This window comes from Acomys russatus, chromosome 20, assembly GCF_903995435.1.
Source record: "Acomys russatus chromosome 20, mAcoRus1.1, whole genome shotgun sequence".
In the NCBI taxonomy this organism is placed as follows: domain Eukaryota; kingdom Metazoa; phylum Chordata; class Mammalia; order Rodentia; family Muridae; genus Acomys; species Acomys russatus.
The window spans coordinates 45,025,476-45,048,502 of record NC_067156.1 but is presented as its reverse complement, the minus strand read 5'-3'; the positions used below and the strand labels follow the sequence as shown (position 1 = coordinate 45,048,502).

Genomic DNA, 23,027 nt, shown 5'->3' with positions numbered 1-23,027 from the left:
GGGAGGGAGAGTGATTTAGGATTCGTGGCTCTCACTTCCTGCTCTGGCTCATCAACAGCATCTTTGCTGTTTTGTGACTATATAAGGTTGACTGGAAAATGTTCTGTAGCATCCCACTACCTTGCTTGTTATACAGTTGAATGACCAAATCTCATATGTCTTGTTTTGACATTTTTTTTTTTTTTTTTACCACAAATACAAGAATACAGTTCTTAGATTTTTTTTTTTTTTTACACAGAGTTTTGGGGCAGTTCAGGAGTTCATTAATCTGCAAAGCCATCCCTTCTCCGCCTGTTTATCTGTGACAATTAGGCAATACCCCTTTTATCCGCCACATACCCACTTCTGTAGAGTAACTGTGTTTATCGCTGTTACGTGTGTGCACTCAGTTGGCTGTGCGTCTCTGGCCAGCAGTGGATTCCCCTTCCCACAGCTGCACTGTGAGCCTGTAGGATTGCACACAGAAGGAACTAGACAAGAAATTCACACACATCAGCTAGAGTGCAGCCAATGAGTATTAAATGAAGCTAATATACTCACTGAAAGATTGGCATGTATGCACCTACATTAGACTGTTAGCATAAATGTTAAGTAGAAACATATGGAATGCTGAGGAATAATGCCTGGTGAAAAAAACGCTATGATAGATGCTTTGAAGTATTTAATCATTGTAATGACACACACACAAAAAGCACCTTTATTTAAAATTTTTAATTATAAGGAGGCATGGGGTATGGTGGTCACCCTTGGGTGCAGTGCCTGGAAGCCTGAGGTTAACACTGGGTGCCTTCCTTCGTCACTCTTCTGCTTTAGATTTCTGAAGCTGGGTCTACCCGTGAACTTGGAGCTCACATATTGGCTGGATCCACTTGCTCTACTGCAGCACTGAGATTACGTACACACACTGTTACACTTGGGTCTTATGTGGCTGGTGGCGGAGCTGAACTTGTTCTTAAGTAGCCATCACTTTACCCATGGTATCAAACCTCCAGGCCCAAAGATATGTTTTAATTTTCTTTTCCTACATTAAAAACAAAACAAAACAAAAAGCATTCCACAATGAAACAAAGTAATTTACTCAAACTCACCAAGCTAATAGGTACAAAAAAAGGTAGGAATTGAACCCAGGAGTCGTAACCTCAGAGCCCACATCCTTATTCACACCTTCAAGATGAAACGCATATGCCCTCTCCTTACAAATATGTGGTTCCCAACAGTCAGTGTGTGTAAAGTGCTGCTGAAGGGAATACAAGGGGTAACTTGCAGACATTTAATTATTTTGCCATCTGACATAAATGAATTTATTTTTTGCAAATAAATTTCAGATACCTCTGAACTCATATATCCCAAATTTGTTTTTGTGCATGGCTCAAAATACTCAAAATTCATCATCTTGAAACAAAATTGAGACACTCTTATTTGCAGCCAGAGTAGAGAAACAGAGGCCATATTGATTTTCCCGATTGAAAAGACAGGCAAGAGTAAAATGTTTGAGACAACAATTCTGAAAAATACTGGACACTAAGTTTTATGGTTTGGATTGTAAGTGTCCCGAAAACCACATGGCTTCTTGGTCCTCAGTGTAACAGTGTTCAATAGGTAGACCTTGTCTGTGTGGAAGACAAAAGGATTATGAGAGGTCTTCAGCCTTCCAACAGATGAATCCATTGTTGGATTCAGGGCCTTAATGGGTTTTGGAGAAGGGACTCTCTGTCTGCTTCCTAGCCGTAAGGAGGTGAGCAGCCTTGTTCCTGTCCCTGCCATGAGGTTCTGTTTGCTCAGATCCAGAAACAGTAAAGCCAAACGACAACCACTAATTGAAACCTTGAGTCCAAATAAACGGCCCTTTTATTAGTTGAGTTCCTTGGATACTTGATCATAAGGAATGCAAAAACCAATCAGCGCACTCTGCCATAAAACACAGCTATCAGGGAAGGAAAGGATGGGCTATCTGACTCTTCTGGCTAGCTGCTGGAACTTCACAGGCTTTATTACAGTTAGAAAGAACACAGGCCCGGCCTCATAGACTCCCTTCGATGAGATGAGATTCCAGGAAACCAAAATGGCTAGAATTCTTAGGAAAAAACATCAAAAAGAGCATCAAAATGAAGACTATTCCCAGCATGCACCTAGGGATGTACTCAGCCCTCAGTCTAAGACGTAAAATTGCGTTGTTTCGGAGATACTCAGGAAAGTACAGAAAGTATAAAGTATTAAGAAATAAAGAAGAATAATTAACCATAGAACAAATTTTATTCTGGTCCTGGCTATTGACTCCAAATGGTAAATACTCAGGGATCAAATATCCATGATCTAAATTCAGAATTATTTGTGTGATTACAAAAGTTCCAAATACTAGGAAAAAGCATTGACAACACATGGCATCTAATAAGTTATTTTTTTATTTTTTTATTAACTATAATTTGTTTACATGCTTTTATCTTCCCGTTCTCACCCTTCCTCCCCCTTCTGCCCTATTACACTCCCCTAGACCTCTGATAGGCGGGCCCTCCTATCCCACTGTGTGGCCACAGCCTTCGAGGTCTGATCAGGATAGCCTGCATTCCCTTTCTCAGACCCTGCAAGGCTGTGTTGCCTAGGGGCAGTGAACAAATCGTGGGCGCCAGAGTGCATGTCAGAGGGTCAGAGGGTCAGCAGAGGCCCCTTTCCCCCATGTAGATAATCAGCTGTCCACCAACTACATCTGAACAGGGGGTCTTGGTTCTCTGTATGCAATGTCCTTGGTTGGTGCCTCTCTCCTCTCTGCCACCTACTGCACATGTGACATAGCAGCCACACCTGCAATGCCTCTAGGGGCAAGCTAATAAGTTATTAACAATCAAAAGTTTCCTGTGAGAAAGTATTCATATTGATTATAGTCATATAGAAGACAGTCATGTGAAGTCAGAATCATCCAGAACTGATGCATATGGTAGCGCTGCAGACTAGGCCATGTAAAGATTGCATTAATGGCAAATGAATTAAAAGTTTTCATTATAATATTTTGTTTGTCCATACCCTAGAGAAAATAGTAGCAGTGTGGAGACTAAACAGAGCATTTAGACATGAGCAATATGGATAAGATTAATAGCAAATTGGGTATTATGGGTGAAAATACTAGTGAATCTAAAGACACATCAAGAGAAAATATTAAAATAACTTACAAAAATAGAGGCCATCAAATGTAATAGTATATTATTGAGCTTTGTGCCAAATCCTAGCAAATTAATTACATGCAGTTGGAGTTATCAAGAGTAGTAGATGAAGGAAAAATAATAGTTGAAAACATCTAACTTTTTAAATGTTGTAAACTATCATGGCCGAGAATACCAATGAACCCTAAGAAGAGAAATATTTAAACATATCAAAGAATACCATCATCAAATTTCTAAAAAGACAAGGATCTTGAGAAAATCTTCCTGGCAACAGAGAGGAAAGAGACACATTTTCAGGCAGAGGAGCGAGGTGAGGGCACAGATTGCAGCGAGGTTCTTGTTGGTGAGAGGTCAGGTGAGAAAACGGTAGACCAGCGTGCTCAGAGCACTGCCATTGAACGGAAGCCCGTGTGGATGTAGAAAAGGCCTTTCAAAAAGGAAAAGTAAAGAAGATAATTGTAACATGTGATAGATGAAAATGTTACCACTGTAAAGTGTTTAAGAGAGCCTTTCAGACCAAAGAAAAATATTACTGGGCAAAATCACACGTTTATACCAAAAAGAAGAATAAAGAACCTTACAGCACTTAACCATGTGAGTAAATAACTTTTATTTTTAATTCTTGAATCTTAAAAAGAAGAATTTGGCTACTGAACTAAATGGTAATTGTAGTGCCTTTTTTCAGCATGTGGTTGGTCAGGTGTAGTGGAGTAGCTTCTCGAAGGTCCCCTCATTGTGGAGAATGTGGACCTGCTGTCTCGGGCTTGAATTCTCCAAGTGTTGTTATAGCTTTGATTTTGGAGGTTTACACATTTCCCATTGATTTTTTGCGGTATAATACAATTATTTTCTGGAATTAAATATATGATAAAGATATTTGAATCTAGCCTTATTTTTCCATTTAAGTTATTTTTTTCTGCAAGACTTAATACTTTGACTTTTTAATTATGTAGAATATTTCTTCATTATTATACAATTTTAGTCATCAATTGATATGGAATAATAACCTTTTGAAAACTTATGAAAATTTTCTTCTGTTATGTCTTTGTGCTCAATTTTAACCCCTATACTTCATTTATATTAATATCTATCAATAAACAATCAGGTATCTGTTCTATAGTCATTTTAATTTTTGTCATAAGTCATTTTAGCCATGTCTATTATTTTAACCATTTAACGGTTTTATAATAATCTGCTTTTGTCTTGTTTCTTTAACTTTAAAGTTTTTCTATTTTGCTTTTAAGTTTTATCACCTAGATGCCACTCTGTCATTATTCGACTTATTTTCTTTTTAAAACATCTTTAAAAAATATTTTTCGCTTTACCATGTGCATGAGTGTTTTACCTGCATGTGTATGTGTGTGCCACAAGCATGCCTGGTGCCGTCGTCAGAGGTTACAAGAGGAGATCAGATCCCCTAGAACAGGAGTTAGGGATGTTTATGAGACACCATGTGGGTGCTGGGAACCAAACGGAGGTCCTCTGCAAGTGCTTCCAGTTGCTGAGCTATCAGTCCAGACCTTCAGTTCGTCTTACATAGCTCTTAGCAAAAGACTTCTGCTGTGCAAAGAACTCCCGTCGATTTTTGTTTTGGTTTCTAGTTACACTTTTCTTCCCCAATAATGAAACAGTCTTAGGTTTTTTGTTTGTTTGTTTTTGTTTTTTCCACTCTGTGCCTTAGAGTAAATAAAGCATATTAAAATATGATAAATACCTCCTGTCCTTTATCCTTTTTCCTGCAAAACTAGGCAACTTAGTCCAGAGTTTCTATTTGCAGTAATTCTTTAATTTTTCTCTTTCTCCCTTTAGACGCCGCCTGCACATTGTTTGCATTCTGTAGCTCTTATTGGGTGTGCAGGTGTTTTAGGTTCTTGGGGACCTGAGCCAGCTGGGACAGAGAAAGACCTTGGCTGGGCTCGGCTAACTTTGGGAAAGGATTTATGCTCCGTACTTTTTTTGTCCTTTGCATCCCCTGTGTCCACACCACTCTATCTTGTCTTTTCAAAGGCATTCTTCAAGTTGTGCCAGCCCCGCCCCTATCTCAGGAATTATGCCTGCTGATGTCCTCACTGTGAGGAGACTCGGCTTGCTAGGTTTCAGAGAATCTCCATCCCTTTCCTTCCAGAGTCCATCCCTTCCCCCTCCCCATGTAGTTGCAAAGGACTTCACCCAGTCTCCTCCCCACACCCCCGCTCCCCACCTACCCCCATCACCCCTGAGACTCTTTCACCCTGATGTTCCTCATTTATTCTCTTCTGTTTAATGCTGGAGATGACCACTGCATCGTCCCTAACTTCCTCCCATCTGGTAGAGATCTTACTGGCTGGGGCCTTCTGGGTCCTTTGCCTTCCCCGTCTAGTGTGGTGCTATATTGGTAGCACAGCCTCTACGCCTACGCATTTTCCCTAGTTTATAAGCTAAAGTCAAACACAGCTTTCTATGGAGGATTAGTGAGCTTTCTCAGGATTTTGAGAATCTGCCCTCACTCCCTGTCTCATCCGCAGGGGAAGGCTTGCACAGCTCCGCTGTGTAGTTCCTGGGCGGTCATTGCAATGCCCTTCTGTGATTAGCTCCTTCATAAGGTTCTGGTGATAATCTTGTCCTTGTTGTTGGTTTTGACCTCTGGTGAGCTGTTGTTCATATTTACTATGAGAAAGGGAAGAGTGCGATATGGTTTCCATTTGCTGAGTTTTCTAAGATGTTGACAGCACATAGGAAATTTCTGACTTGGAAATCTATCTAACGTCATACAGGAAGCCAAGTGTAGATGCCTCTCAGGATATAATTTGTGATTCTATACCTGGTACCTACAAGTACAATTATGCCAATGCATTAGGTACATCTGATGGAGCCGGGGACCCCAGTTCCACGGGTGCCTCGTCCTCTGTGGGCTACAGATGTTTCCCATGACCGTGCTTAATGCCACACTTTAATGCATGCAAACTCCTTCCATATGGGTGAAGTTGCATGTGTGTGAATGTTTTCATCTGATTTAGAAATAGCACACAAGGCACATTCCAGTCTTGAACAAGACCATTTTCATCTTAGAAGGAAAAAGAATTAAGGTCTGCACATTACAGTAGAAGCTTTAATCAAAATTTAACAGTTTACTGTGTAAGTAAAATTGTTGCTTGGAAAATGAAGACGCTGGGTTTCCCTTTCCCCAGTTGTAGGAATAACCTGGCTATTTTGGGCCAAACCACAGGTTTCCATGCCAGGTCCCTGGAGATTCTGATTCAGCCCTCAGATGCAGAGATACCAGGGTGATGCACACCAGGGGGCTTTTAAAATGCTGATGCAGGCCTCACCTGTGTTCAATCATATTGGCAGTGAGGCAGACTCAAGCCTAACTAACCACCAGCAGCTTGCAGCTCCCAGAGTGAAGGTTGTGAAATGAGAGCTTGCACATGGTCCTTTCCAAACACCTCGGGATTTTTTTTTAACTAAATAAGGAGTTTACAAAGGATTCTCAGAACACAGCTTTTCTTATTGCAGAGAGCCCCCAAATGAAGCCATCTCGGATGAAGTTCACTTTTAGGTTATTTTGAACCCAGTTGTAAGTCCTCAAATTATATGACTAGAATAGCTTGGGGCTTCCTTCTGATCCAGCAACATGGGATTTGGAAGTCGTCTGCTTTCATTGTCAGGTTTTTCTCCATATCTCCTATTTTAAAATCTTGATGACGTCAGTCAGAAGCGCAACTCCTGCCGGGGGCAACACAGAGCCCAGAGGCTTTATGATGGCGTCAGACTTCAGCCTGGGGTACTGTGTCATAACGTAGCAGTAAGTCAAATAAACTTTAAAGATCGTATGTACAAAAGGGAGCGCTTTCTCTAGAGTTTTGAAAGGAGAATCTCACTTGTCTGAAGCAAACATGTCTTGCTGTAGTTGAGCTGTATTTTATTCAATGATTACATGAGCAATTTGGGGGATTTAGTAAGACAGTGTTGTTTAGACTGCAGCAAGGTGCATGAAGGAATACATAATTATGTTATTATTTTTCATATTATGTTTTATAATGCTTTCTCTCTTTAGAATGCTGTCATTTTTTTACAACTATCTTTTTAAAACCGTGCACATCCTGTTGTTGATGATTTCGCCAAGTTAAGTAAGTACATTTGGAATAAGGCCAGAGGACTGTGATGAATTTTTCTTTGGTGACATCAAGAATGTTTGTGAAGGAGGTAGAATGTAAAAGGCTATTTGTTAAAAAGACAAGCTTTATGGGTGTGACTCAGGCATCCTCTGCCAGATGAATATCGCTTGAAGGGAAACCCTCCCATGAGACTGGGGACTAGCGTGTCCAAAAACTCTGAAGGAACAGAGGAAGTGAAGGTACTTGGGACATGTTGATGAAAAGTCTAAATATTCACCAATTAAAGCCTTAATACTGTTGTGGTATTTGGATTTTTTTTTCAATTTTTCTCCTTCTCCTTTCTTTTTGTTTGCCTATTCAATGTGATCACATAAATATATAAGATTCTGCAATTGTCCCTAACCAGACCCTCTATCAAGTTCTAGGGATGTGGAGATAGGCAGGGTCTACTCTGAGGAGGTTATCTCCTGATTGGCTTGCATCTGCTGAGTCCTCAGAGAAGACAGATATGCCTGCCCTCTGTCTCTTTTGAGTGCCTCTATCTTCCCACCACACTTCTCTGGACAATGGACTAACGATGTCAGAGGAGGAAACATTGCTGTAGGGATTTGGGTTTCTAGGCTTAGATTTATTTCCCATAGTGAACTTTGAAAGTAGAAAGAAGTCAGTTCCTTGCATGATACAAATACCTCATTTTAAAAAATATTATTTAGTTGCTAACATTATGAAACGTGTTCATCCAGTCATTTCATTAGAAGTTCTGTGGATATTTCTGTGTTTATTCTACAAACCCAGTTACAGTGGATCTTGAAACATGGCTTTAACATTATCTAGTCCAAAGTCACCATGAATTAGGGAAAAGTTCATGTCGGGGGCACTTTGGATTTGCCATGATGACCAGAAATCAGATAACCCTACTGTAAGTCACTGTTGCCCCTTCTGTGAACTGCTTCTCTCTGGATCACATTACCTTAGGAGGACCTGGGACATAGTTATTGGAGGGCCATGGAGCAGTTCTGAGTGAGCTATTGGCTCTTACTGCTTCAGTCTTCTTTCATTTGCAGTTAGGTTTGTTGTGAATACCAGACCAGATCTAGGAAACTGAGTTAAGTCATAGTGACCCAGGGGTGGGTATTGGATGCCAAATCTCTAAAGATCATGTTGCCAAGTCTAGCATTTGGTATTCCAGCAAGCTGACCTGGCACTTCGAAGTACCCATGTGCCAGACAGTATAGCTCAAAGTGTCCTTCCTGACCTGACAAGCATCTGTTGAAGACATTTTAGAAAAGATGTTTGGTGTAGTCTTAAGTTACTGTTTGTTCCTTTAGCTGGTTTGCTTCTTTGTTGCTCTGGTAAAACCATGACCAAAAAGCAGCTTGAGGAGTAAAGGGTTCATTATGTCTTATAGAGTCCTTCATCAAGAGAAATTGTCACAGGAGCTGAAGCAGAGGCCATGGAGGAATACTACTTACTAGCTTGCCCTCCATGGCTTGCTCAGTTTGCTTTCTTATACAACCATTGCCCACAATGGACTGGAACCTCTTACATCAATTAATCAAGATAACACCTGTAGCCGTGGTCTCTGGGCAGTCTGATGAGGGATGGGGTGGAGCTACAATTCTTCATTTGAATTTCTCTCTTCCCAGGTGACTCTAGTTGTGTCAAGAAATCTGTTTAATTTGATCTTTGTTTCCACCAATAAATGTTTTTCTCATTTATTTTCTTAAAAAAAAAAAAAAACCTCAGCAGTATTTAGTTTATCTCAGAATATATATGTTGACATGTCTTTGGTTAGAGTTTTTCCCAGTTAAATGAGTTTTTTTAATTGGTAATGGTTAGAAACACAACTGATTTTCATGTATTGACTTTGTATTTTGCAACCTTGAAGAACTAGTTATTTAAACAGATAATAGTGAATAATACAAGAGCATACGTATGTGTCATGTCACCTAAAAACAGAAAGAGTTGTCTTTTCTTGCCCAATTACTCTGGTGGATGCCTCTACTATCAAGTTGAGCAAAAGTGGTAAAGTTGCTTTCCTTTTCATGTTCCTGGTCTCAAAAAGGAAGCATCCATTGTTTCACCTTTGTGAAATGTATTTTCTGTGTTTTCCTTCTTTCCTTCTTTCTTTTTTATTTCTTTCTGTAGATACCCTTTACTAGATTGAAGAAATTTCCCTCTAGTCCTAGATTTGTGTGTGTTTTCATCATAAAAGGTTGTGGAAGGGTTGTGGAAGGCTGAAACAGGAAGATTGTTGTACTCGCTGCCTGCTCTTGGTTCAGTGAGAGATGCCATATGAATGGCACATGATGGAGCGGGTACAACAGGACACCTGACCTCCTCCTCTGGCCTGGGTGTGTGCATAGGCACATGCACCCCCTCCCTGACACACACATGCAAATATACTACATGGGCATACACCACAAGTGCACACAGATAAACACACACACACAAAACTCTAAAAAAAAAAAAAAAAAAAAGCTTCTGAGTATATTTTCTTTCTTCTTCTTTGCCCTTCAAATGATTAAAACTTTACTGACAGAAAAATGTGTATCTTCATGTCTAACTTTCCTTCCTTACTAGACAGAGAGCCTGTTACGCGCATGCAGGGCATCGGTGCTTCTGCTGGTGCTGCTGAAGCACCAGAGACCAAAGCCAGCGCTCCACACACACTTGTCAAATGTGCCACCACTTGATATATGTGACCATCCCGTGTGATCTCTAGCCAGTAAAATTTTGGTAATGCTGATTTTTTTCTCCACAAAATATTTCATTTTTTTTTATTACGGCCCCTTTATGATTTCTGCCTAAAAGGTAAATGACACCTCATTTCCAGGTGTTCAAATATATGGTATTTTTTGTGAGCTTAATAATTACACGATTTCAAAAGTTCTTTGGTTTCAATTTTGTTAATAAGAGAGAAAATGTAGCTGAAGACAAAAAAATACTCAAACATAGACAGTACATGCCTATGAAAATCTAAAACACCAACCACAAAACTAAGAGAAATGGGCTTCTCCACTGAACAGTTTTTATCCCACCTCTGCCCTTGCTGGTTCATGCTCAGCAGTGTGTTAGATAGCCAGTCAGTCACAAGCCTCCACCGTGGAAAATGTTACATTCCCGCACTTGAGTCAGACACTGCACGATTAAAATGCAGTTGTGGATCTTCTTCTGGCAGTCAGGCTTGTCTACTCCGTAATGATGATTTTGAGAAGCATTGCTACATACCTAAGTTTTTCCAGATATAGTCACTTAAGATGTTGAGAAGCATTGACTCACATAAAATAATAAAGCTCTGTCATCTGCCCAGACAGTCTGTTTTTCAGAGCATTGAACACAACTAGGAGTTCAAAGTCATATATCTCATTTTGTGTGTTTATAGACTTACCTGCCCTAAGTATTTCACTGAGGTTTTCGCATAGACTTAGTGGGAACTTGGAATTGGAAATGGGCAGACACTAAGGTTTCCAGTGTCCATTAGTAGAGTGCTTTTGGATGAGCAGTGCCTTCCAGGTAAAAGCCATAGCCAACCTCAGGTGGTTCACAAGCCAACCCCACATTTCCATCTAGTGTTAATTGCCCCTGTGCCTCACTGAATGTTTTCTTCATAAAGTCATTTTTCCTCCTACCAATCCCAAACCAGTGTGTCCCATCAGATCCTTTGTTTGCATCTTTGGAAAGCCCATGTCTGTGTCTTCCTGACAAATCAGTGTCCTGGAGACAGAGCAATAGCTCATGTTGATTGAGTCCAGCATGGGCAGAGGCCACCTTCCTCAAGGGTTACGCCTCTCTAATTGGCTTAATGCTAGCTAGGACTCTCTGAGCCTCTCAGGACTGCAGGAGATGTGGGATAGGTTAGTATTTGGAACTCCAGTGGAGAATAGAACCAGTTGTGTATGTTTAAGCTGCTAATCTAAACCCAGACACACTGGCAGAGGGTGGATACTACTTGTAAATGCCACCCCCTAACTGCAGAGTCAGATATAGAAAAAAATAGAGTTTTTAAGTTGTAACAAACTTTTCTACCTTTTAAAATGTTCATTGTCCATAAGATGCCAACGCGCTTCAATTGGAGTCTTCACATGCTAAAAATCTACTACAGACAAAATTTGGACTGTATAATTGAAAATAGGAACAAGATGACTGTTGGGTAAGGGTATTGAGTCATAGGACAGGACTCGCAGGCAGTGTAGAGAAAGGAGAGTGGGCACTAGGTGCTGGGGAGGGGAGGCAGGAAACCCACCCAGATCCTTCCTCTGTCCTAGTCCTCCGCAGCTGCCTTCATTATCCTTTGTGTGCTGAGAAAATTGTGCAAATGTGTTACATCCCTTGACACTCTCACCAAGAATCACGCAATGGAAATCTCCCCCAAATGAAAAGAAGGTTTGGATCTAGTACAAGTAAAATGTATCTGCACTTTTCCTGCATAGTTCAGGATACAGTTTGAGTTTCGGGAGCTCTGTGAGTCTGTGTTTGTGGGAGTTCAGCTTTAGAATGAGACTATGTTGCAAGAAGTGGTAGGAACAGTTCTGTGGACCTTAGCTGTTCAATTTGTTTTGCTCCAACTTATTAACAATCCTCTTTGTGATTGGCGTTTCATTTTTCTTCTAAAAGGTATGATAATTTAAGGAAGCCCACCTTGTAGGTTTTATATTTCCTATTTGTACATTAAGCAAAATTGTCTGCAGTTACCTGAGAAGTGGGATTATTTTCTTAACAACTAGAAGGAAAACAAGCCTTATATACCAAAGATTAAAATGTGGACTATTTGATTATATGTTCAAAGAATATCTTTTTTCAAAATAATTTTCAAGTTGATATTATTTATTAAATAAGGAGAAAAAGTGATAAATGATCGATTGATTCAAAAGATGGTGGTAGATGATGATTGATAAACGATGTATGACTGACAGACAATAGATGTATAGACACATAGATGATAGACTATACATTGATAAATAATGTACAGATTGACTGATAAGTAAATAGATACTATAACGTAACCCACTCTTCTCTATTTTGAGGACAGAAGCATAAATATGAACAGCCCAAAACCTGAATAGAAACTTTACAAACTGATTGAATATGAGATAGTGACACTTGCAGACATGGATACCCAACTAGGTTTCCTTTGATGTGCATCCCTGCATGGGGTCAGCTCTCGGTGGCTCAAAGCCCAGGCCAGAGAGGCTCTGAGACATAATCTGGGCAGAAAACCTCACGGCTAATCAGGAACTCCTGGCTGTGCCTCTATCCAGGTCAGAGTAGCAGTGCTGGGAGCAAGACTGAGAGTTGGGAATCAGAAGTGCTCTCTGGCAGACCACAGACACAGATATACGCTGTCTTTCTGTGTTCGCCCATCATACTTTATGGTGAGGTAAAGAAAACGAAGTCTTTTTTTTTTTTTTCCTGCAAAAATTTTTTGTGTGTACGGATTTGGCATTTCTCTCTGCAAAATAATTTATTCCTGGTTGCACAATATTAGTTTTCAGGCTGTGAATCCTGGCTTTAGTTCTAAATGGAACTTTGGGAAAGAGGGGGCCGGAGTAATAGAGAGACTCAGAAGTATATTATTTCTTGGGAAGACCCAGCTATCGATTTGAGTGGTTTCTTAAGGTTTTCACAAGCAAGGACGCTTCATCCATGTGTGATTCTGAGGCTCAAGGCCACAGTACAGTTTCTATAGACTTTTCTGCCCCCTTACGCTTCACCTTCATGGCCTCCATTGCGCCATGAAGAACCGAGAGACGGAAATGTCCGGCAAGTAAGAGTGGCCTAAGATGTTAGATGATTAATGGCCAGTGATAGGAACAGAAACCTGTCGGTGTGTATTTACTGAAAGCCAGACACTGGGCCCAGCGCTGGAGGTTTGTGCTCACGTGCACGCGCTCACGTGCACACGGTCACAGCGTCTGCTTTGTGTAAGCATCTCTCCTGCTGTATGAGATTGATTTTACAAACACAGAAATGGACGTAAGTGAGCTCATTGAATGCGAGATTTTTTTTTTTTTTAATAACTGGAATGCTAGTGATATTGGCAAACATGGGTACCCAACCAGATTTTCTTCCATGTTCATCACTAGGTGGGGCTGGCTCTCAGACTACAGGCAAGTAGTTGTGGACAGTTTGGGTTCTTGAACTGCCTGCCGTATTGCCCTTCTCCCACTCCCAGTCATTGTGCTTGGTGCTTCTGTACAGAGGAGTACAATGTGATTCCATGTTTATCCGAGTTACAAAGAAGCAGTTAAACTGCTGGAAGAGCTCAATTCCATTTGAAATGATCATAAATGCCTTGCCACATTGCACTCATTCTCACACACACACACACACGCGCGCGCGCGCACACACACACACAATTTCCTGTGCCCTGCATTGCTTGCACAGAAATGTAGGGATCATATTTTAGGCCTGAGATGTATGTAAGCTTTGCTAGATAGAAGAACAACACAAGGAAGACAGAAGAGACTTGACGCTATGACACGGGGGCTAAGATCACTTACAAGCACCATTAGCAACTTGGGCAGTAGTGCAAGATCTGCAGAAAGCTTGTGTATCACGGCGTGGCACAGGTTCTGACATTCTCCATGATATTTACGGCAGCAGTGATGTCATCTGGAGGAAAGCCAGTCACACAAAAGGTGCCTTTCACTAAATCTATTTCAGGCGGCCACGCTTGAGGACATGACAGGGGCTCGCACGGTGAGAAAGGTAGATAAGTGTTTGCCAAAGTGTGTTTCACCCGACACTGGTCTTCAGGAATGCTTCTATATAAAACTTTTTTATGAGCAAATAAATTTTTGAAGACCTGCCTACTATAGCCTCCTCTTGGCAGCTAATCTGCACATGAGTACATTGCGCACTCCTGAAGGCTGTGCGGTTCTATCTACAGATCAAGGAACCTAATTCTTGAATTCTAATATATTTTCTGTTTGACCACAGAATTCTTTTCTGACAAAATATTCCTAATGTTTTGTGTAACTGGCACACCACTGACCACATGCTGGGAAATGCTGAACTCCGATCTGCTTTGGGTCTGAGCCTGGTGTATTTATGTGGTCATGAAAGTCATGGATCAGGTCAAAGACATAGTTGACATCATAGAGTCATAGCGTATAGATGTCCAGGTGCCATTTTCTATTGGATACACCAGGAGGATGAGCCAGGAGGGTCCAGCCTCTCATTTTAAATCCTTCTGACAAAACTAGTTACTCTAATTCTGTAGACTTTGCTTCCTCATCTGTAATCAAGTCCTTTCATTTCTACAATGTTCCATCTCCAAAGGTTATGGAAAAATGATTTGAATTTAAGTGATCTGTTACAGTGCTTAAAATGCTTTCATATGTTCCATGTAGGATGGACTAAAACTCTTGGGCATGCTAACCGCAGAGCCTGCTGGCACTTACCTAACACTTCGGGTTAAACTGAGACTTTAACTGAGCAGTTCCACGTTATCTTCTGTAGATAATGTGTCTGGCTTCCTGGGCACTTGTTTAGCATTTTCTGACATCCATCCAAGCACTGTCACCGCACCCTCTTTCAGCACTCTGCCCTCAAAGAGAACCTCAGCAGCGCTTGCTGATAAGGACATGAGTGGGCTGGGCTGTAACGCTGTGGATTACCTGCTGAAAGACAATGTCCATAGCTGAGAGTGATGCCATATGAACAGCTGTGAGACAGCTAAATCCAGGCAGTGGTTCAGACTCCTAGGACATGGTGGTTCCTGGCTGCACTCCAGTGAAGCAGTTAGTAAACCAAGCTAATATATTGACAGAGTAAAGACCGTACCAGTTGTAAAATATGGGATGGGGTAGATGGGCACAAAAATGTAGTTGATTCGAATGAGGCAAAAGCTATTGATCAAGTGTGGAATGAACCCTGCTGAGATAATCAAAGATGCTGAGAAACAGAAGAAAGAGGTTGAGGATATGGATTTAGGGACGGGGCGTGGCTCAGCCAGTAAAGTACTCGCTGCTATGCAGCACGAGGACCTAAGTTGTATTGGAAGCACCCGTATAAAAAAGCCAGACTCAAAGGCAGGTGACTGTACTACCAGCACCGAGGAGGTAGAGGCAGGGGAATCCCTGGCTAGCTAATCTAGTAGAATCAGAGAGTTCCTGGTTCAAGGAGAGACTGCCGCAAAAGATGACATGGACAGTGTTTGAGAAAAACAGCCAGCATTGACTTCTGGTCTCCACATGCATGCGTATATATGAACAGGTACACACAAGATTTTGGGGAAAGGAACAGGATTCGATGCTAGCTACGATTATTCATTCAAAATCTGCTTCACTTAGGTACCAGCTACATCACTTTGGGCAATTCTGCTTCATCTACGAAAGTCTACTGTTGTTATCAGTAAAGGTTGACCCATGCCACCAAGTCAGACTGTCACACAGATTAAGCAGTGTTGCATCCGTGTTCTGCACAGACTTCATGCTTGGCACACATGTGTTCTTTTTTCTCTGTTCCCTTCCTCCACATGTACCCATTTTCTCCCATCCACAGGACAATACAAAAGAATGGTCTAGTCTGGTGTGGTGGCACTCGCCTTTAGTCCCAACACTTAGGGGGGCAGAGGCAGAGGCAGATCTCTTTGAGTTCAAGGCCAGCCTGGTCTACAAAAGCAGTCTAGGACAGTCAAGGCTACACAGAGAAACCCTGTCCCGAAAAATCCAAATGAAAAAAAGAAAAAGGCCATAGAACTACTAGACTATATCACCTTTCATTAGAATGCTGACCAATATTCAAGTCCACAAGGTTGTGTTTCATTGCACATTCATTCATTCGTTTACTCCTTATTTTTTAAAGACAAGATTTCTATCTCTGTACATCTTCAGACATATAACCCTTTATTGCGTCATTGCCTCAGTGTCAAGCGCTGTTTCATTTCCATTTCTCTGTGGTGCTGGGAGATAACCACAGTAGCATATAGAGATTGAATATTCTGGGATGTGATGGAAATACTTGTGCTGGCTAGTGTGGTTGCCACTAACCACCGTGTGGCCTCTGAGCACTTGACATGTGGCGAGTGTGACTGAAGAACTGAATGTTTGTTTTATGTCACTCATCTTTTAAGCTGAAATTGAGGAAGCCACATGTGGCTACTGCCTGCTCCTTTCAGCCACACAGCTGTGCACGCTGGCAAACCACAGTGCTGTGTGGTTTTATAGCTGTTGCACTTCGGTTCTCTAAAATGATCAATTTCATGTCACAAATTCTCAAATTAGGATAAAAAAAAATCCCTCTTTGTAAACAACACAGGGTGCTCTTTTCTTGAGCGGCCTTCAGCCCTTTTACTTAAAACTCTACCCAAGGGCTGTGGCAGCTGTCAGACTTATATACTGTTGAAGACACAGCGTTTAGTAGAAAGCTCAGGAATCTATCGATGCCATTCTAATTACTGCATGATTATAAGCAAAAAAAATTGTAATTAATCAATCAATTACCAAAATCCATTATAAGTAAAATAATAAACTAATACATTTACTGTGATAAATTTTATTATGATAAATTATTGTTCCCTGAAAAGCAAAAAAATTGTATTTTAGGGTTTTTTTTTTTTTTTTTTTTTTTTTGGACAGCACAGAATTATATATCTGCCTATGAATGCAAGAGTTTGTTTCCACGTTTTTTGTTGTTAGGAGCTTTGTCTATTTTTGAAAAACTCTTGTGTTTCCAGTTTTTGCTTATTCTTTGTATTTCATTGTACCTCTTACTATATACATTTTATTTCAATTAAATTTTAACATTTAATCCCATGTACTAATATCAAGCCAGTCAATGGTGTGTGTGTGTGTGTGTGTGTGTGTGTGTGTGTGTGTGTGTGTGTGTGTGTGTATAACCAAGGTCCCAGGGATACCAAACCCAAACTCCACCTTGGGCTCCCTGTCTCATCCTATAGCTAATGCTTTTGTCCTTACATTCTACTGTTTTCAGTATTGTTTATTGTTACTTCTGTGCTTTATTAATATTTTCATTCATTTCATTCTAATGGTTTTTATAGATAATGAGTAGAGACGAATTTTATTATTTTAATCAAACCTATTCTAAGGTTCATTAAAATCTCAACTTGCTCTCCCTCACCTCCCCCTTTCTCTGGTTTATCTGAGACAGGGTTTCTCTGTGTAGATTTGGCTATCCTGGAACTCACTCTGTGGACCAGGTGGCTTCATACTCACAGAGCTCTGCCTGCCTCTACCTCCCAAGTACTGGGATTAAAAGCATATAATTTATTTTTATTTAATGTTCATTGATGTTTTGCCAGCATGTTTGTTTATGTGAAGGTGTCAGAAGGCCTAGAACTGGAGTTACAGAGAGGTATGAATTGTCATAAATGTGCTAGGAATTGAACCTGTATCCTTTAGATCATCAGTCAGACCTCTTAACCACTGAGCTATCTCTGCAGCTCACCTTCTCCTCTCATCTTTGTTAGTTAGCCTTTTTGGTTCACCCGGATATATTTCAATCCCTCCCCCAATGTGACCTCCCTGAATGACCATTTCTCCTATGGACTTTGTGATAAAAATGGCTGCCTCCTATCCTTTACCACTGCATTAAAACCTCTGTGCCTCTCCTACATGTTTTGTACAATGTCTAAGTTGAATGATATCTATTCATCTCAACTCAGGCCCCTTTTCTCGTTTCTTCTGGTCTCAAATGATGTAATAAGGACAATTAACCTCCAAATCTGTGTTATAGGAAACACCCCACCCCCAATCTTCCAATTCCTACTACATCATTTCAGGATATTACTTTTTGTTCTTGGTTTTTCGAAACAGGGTTTCTCTATGTTATCTTGGCTGTCCTGAACTCACTTTGTATACCCTGCTGGCCTTGAACTCACAGCAATCCACCTGCCTCTGCCTCCCAAGTGCTGGGATTAAAGACATGGGCCACCACACCCAGCAATATTACTTAATTTTATATTATCGTCTGCCTCTCTTTCCTGTCCCTCTAAATGTACCCTCTAAATATCATTTCACTGTATTTAGCTTCTCTGTCCTACAGATGAGAAGAACGTTGGCCTACTAGAAACTTGAAGGTAGCCTTTTCCTTCTTGCTAATAATGGGAAGGTTTTATTTTTTTGTTTCCGAGTTTAATCTCAGAATTCAAAAGTGTAGAGCTTTTGTATGTCTCTTTCCTTGGATGAATCTTATTTTTGTTGTTTCTCTTCTCAGATGTCAGGGGCTGTTTTCAACTGGAGATGTCAAACTATCTCAGTTCATGGAAATGCTCATGTTATCGCTTGTCTACTCCTGTGCTTGTGTCCCTCTGTTTTAAACCCTATCTTTCAGTTCGGTGATCATGCCCTGATCTCCAGCTTATTGAGCCATTCTTGAGTCTCACCTTGAGTTTGGCCTTGTTCTCTGTGTGGTGAGATTTTCCCCTACTCTGATGACAACTCCTCTCCCTTCACGGAGGAACTGTCTCTCTCTTCCTCTTCTTTTTAATGAGTGTGGAAAGTGTTCACTTTCCAGATCCAAAGGAAACCCCCTGTCTTCTCATTTTTACCGGTGTCTTCATGATGTAAGCATCCTCACTACCGATGCCAGCCTGCCTATTAGTCCCTATGGCTAGTATGGGTTTGCAAGTCGGTTGGGGTGGCGTCACCTTGTCGTTCTGGTCTGGTATCTCAACATGCCGACCTTTTGTTCAGCAGCCATAGAGGATGTGTTTGCTTTTGAGTCACTCCTGGTGTTGATCCTTAAGTTCCTAAGACTGAGAACCAGGAGGGCTCATCACTTCAGCAGTGCAGATCAACACACGTCCATAAAATTGGCTCATTGTTCATTAGAGTTGTGAATGGTCCACTCTCACATTCTTCCTTCACATCTCTATTCCCCTTCATCAACTCAGATCAAAATGCTTTTTTGTCCCTTCAACCCTCTATTTCAAAAAATGCCTTTATTCTTCTCTTTAATCCCATTTAGCTTTTGATCTGCATCACTTTTTGTGGTTTTTTTTTTAAGTAAGTTAATTGATTTTACTCAAAAGTGCACACTTCAACCACATAGACCATGACTTTTAGGAGCCCATCTTTGATAGCCTTCATCCTTATCGAAAGTGACAGCAATGATAGGAATTTTGTTTGTACCATTGGCCAGTACTTAGTGATCATTCATGCATCTTTATTTCTAAAGTGCTCTTTGATGTTAACATCAAAAAAAAAAGTGGTCCTTCTATGCCAAGTACACATCCCACTGATTTATTAAATAAAGTCTATATTAGAAATAAAATGCACTGCAGCTGTGCTCATTAAAGTTGTTACTCATTTATCATGGAAGCAAAGCTTCAGTGTCAACCTCAGGCACCAAGCAGTCAGGACCCCTGGTTTAAGGGGTCAGATGGAAGCTTACCTTTGAGAAAGTCAAAATTAAAGAAAAGTGAGATATCTAATTATTTTTATAAATAATATTTAATTTAAAATTATGCTCATACATACATATATATCTTATGTTTATGTTGTACACGCATATAAATTATATTACATCAGCCATTTTTAGGTTCAGGACATGAAATATATTTCATATATTCAATATTCATATTGCTGCCCTTGCACACATAACGCAACTATTCTTCTCATCCATTTGTAGAGCCCTTTCAATGTGTAATGCTGACGTCTCCTCACCACTTAGACCCTAGCTCCCTACCTCCTTCTCTTCACTCCTGACAGCCACTAATATCATTTCTGACATTACAAGTTTGATTAGTCTGGTTGCCTCATGTAGGAGGGATCACATTGCTTCAGTCCTCTTGTGACTGACTTATTTCAATCGATGTGCCTGCATCTCCCTGCTTTTGCGAGGGTAGGTGATACTCTGTTGTATGGGTTTACCATATTTTACTTATTCATCCATCTGTCAGTGGACACTGGGTTGCCCCTACACGTGATTATTGCAAATACTGCTGGCTTGAATGTATTAATATACTGAATGATAAATATTGAGTGTGGAGATGTTAACAAACAGATTTTGTAGTCATTTTAAAGGAACTTCAAGTAATATTTGCTTTTCTCTTATTCCTAGTTTCTGAAACACTACTCTACCTTATCAGCTACTTTTCGTATTTCAAGTTTATCACATTCATATGTATGATGTCTTTCCTCCTTCAATGAGTCAGATATACACCTTAAGAACCTGTACAGCAGTCAGCTTTTACAAGCTAACAAACTCAATGCATATTAATGTACAAATAAAAAACTTGGAAAAACATGAAGTATGCTGAAATAATACAATTCTATATGTAAGCATAGTGAGATTTTAATTTAAAAATCACACCTCTAAATAAAGTCACTCAAAGTTTGTTTTAGCTTCTGAATGAGGGCAGCCTCTTAGAATAGGTCCATAATGTTTGAAGATTCCTTAAATTAATTCAATGTTGACCACAATCCACTTAAGCATTCCTGACCCTAATTCTAAAGATTCCTAAGATTTAAAAAATGTTTACCCAACGATAACAACAATAATAAATAATGTAGTTAATTAATTTGATTTTACTTAACCTTATGTTTTATCCAAAACTATACGTGAATGAAGAAGTATATGGCAGTCTTTCAAACTAAGGACATTTTAATCATCTCATCTAATTTTGGGAACTCTCTTCTCTGCAGGTTCTGTTTATTGCTGTATTCAGTAACTGTAGCTCAAACACTGGATAGGCTTTTAATTATAACCACAGTGGAGCATTGCTCCTTACTTATCATGGCTACCAAAGAGTCCTTTACCCTGGGAAGAGGTGTACAGAGCCAGGATCCTTACACTCACGTTACACAACCTTCTATATATAACTCCCCCACAAAATTATCACTTGATTGTTTGTTGCATTTGGTTTTGTTTTTAAAAATTGAAATACCTACTTACATGGGTCTGAAAGGCAAATTAATTAGAAACCGTACTTTTCCAAACAACTTTCAGGATCACTTAGTGTATTGTCTGACTTGAAGTCAGATAAGGCCTCTCACGGGGACACTCTGTTGCACAATTAGAAGATATGACATTTATATATTTTAGGGTGTTCCTAAATTATACATGCATAGTCTGTCGAGATGTATACTTAACTGCATTTAGCTGCCAGTTACGTAAGTGATGCCCTAGCTTCCTGGGCAGCTGATACTTTGTTGTCACTGTGACTATTTTCCCACCTCATTTAGAACCATATAAGACTGGTTTCTGGCTCTCCTCTATACATGTACACATGCACATGTTTGTGTGTTCAGGGATTATGTGTATGTATATGCATTGTGACTTAAAGTGGGTGTGGATATGGAGGCCAGAAATCAACACTTTTAAATTTTTTATTTTGGTTTAATTAAAATATATTTGTATTACTTCCTCCCTTCCTTTTCCTCCTTTCAGCATCTCCGATGTTTCTGTCTTACTCCCTGTCAAATTAATAGCCCATTTTTTATTGCTTTTGTAATACATATATACATTGTTGCTTATGTGTGTATCATCAGGGCTGACCATTTTGTACTAGATAGCCACTTACAGGGTTTATTCTTGAGAGACTATCTTTTCTCTCAGCAGTCATTGTAACCTGTAGTTCTTCATCTAGGGGTGAGATTTCCTGCTTGCACATTGGCATGTCTGTTGATGCTGTACTTGTTCAGGTCCTATTTAGGTAGCCATATTGTGGCAGTGTCATCAATATAGCTTCACTCTCGTTTCTAGGAGACAAATCTCAGAACAGTCTTCCTGGTCCTCTGGCTCCCCCATCCCAACCTTCTGCAATACTCACAGGTTTTAGGCACAAAGTTGTGTTACAAATGTATCTGTCAGAGGTGAGATCTCCATGATACAACCTGCTGATCTTTGCACTATGACCAGCAGGGATTTTTCTGCTGTAAAGAGAAGCGTCTTTGATGAAGGTTGGGGACTATAGTTCTCGTTAGGTCTAATGATAAGTACTTAGAATGCAGTCAGGAATTATGCTGCATTTGATAAAGTGGCAGTAGTAGGTTGTCTGCCAAGATCCATAACATCACTAGCACCGGGTAGTTGGCTAAGTCCCTTGGGTCAGGCATGGCTTTGTTCATGCTAAAGGGACCGTAAGTCCAATTAGACAGTTGTTGGTTACCACCAAGATATCTGTGCCACTACTGAGCGTTTAACACCATCTTGCTTTGTTGGTCATTGTTGTGGCTCATAGATGTCACAGCTGGATAGGACTGTGAGTACTTCCTTCCTTTGGCATCTTGCTCAGTATCTTTCTGGTACTGTGAGATCTAGTCCTCAGGGTGGAGACTATCACATCAGAAGTCCTGTGTCTGAAGGGTATGGTATCTGCAGCAATAGAGGCTTAACTTCTGTGGAATACTAACTAATAAAAATAGTAGTTTTCCTTAACCCTGAGCTTCCAAAATAATAGACACAGAGACTGTGATTTATTATTAAACCATAGGTACTATGCTGGGCAGATTCTGAGCTATTCTAGTCCTACTACCCTTAAAACCCACAGAAAAGCCAATCACTTGGCAGTCTGATGACTCTCAGAAGGTTTCTGATCCATCAGTCTGTCCTCATAGCCACATGATCAATAATCCATCTTGCCTCATGGCAATTCCATTCTCTCTCTCTTCCCTTCCTCCTGCCACCTCTCTCCTTCCGCTCTAGTCCTGAACCCAAGGCCAGGAATCTAAACTCTGCTTACCTCTCTTCTGCCCCACCATGGGCTTAAGCATCTTTATTAGCCAATCAAGGATAACTGGGGAACATTCCTTATCATCACATGGTTACAGGAGATAGTTCAGCATTCATAACAATGCTTGTAGTA

The 23,027-nt window shown here is 40.4% G+C and overlaps 1 protein-coding gene and 1 pseudogene across 1 annotated transcript in view; one reads left to right on the top strand and one right to left on the bottom strand.

Moving 5' to 3' along the window:
• The window catches only part of Fbn2 (fibrillin 2), a 202,684-nt gene that overhangs the window by 25,696 nt on the left and 153,961 nt on the right, over positions 1–23,027 (top strand). The gene's annotated exons all lie outside the window — the stretch shown is intronic.
• LOC127204829 (uncharacterized) lies at positions 2,735–2,821 on the bottom strand (annotated as a pseudogene).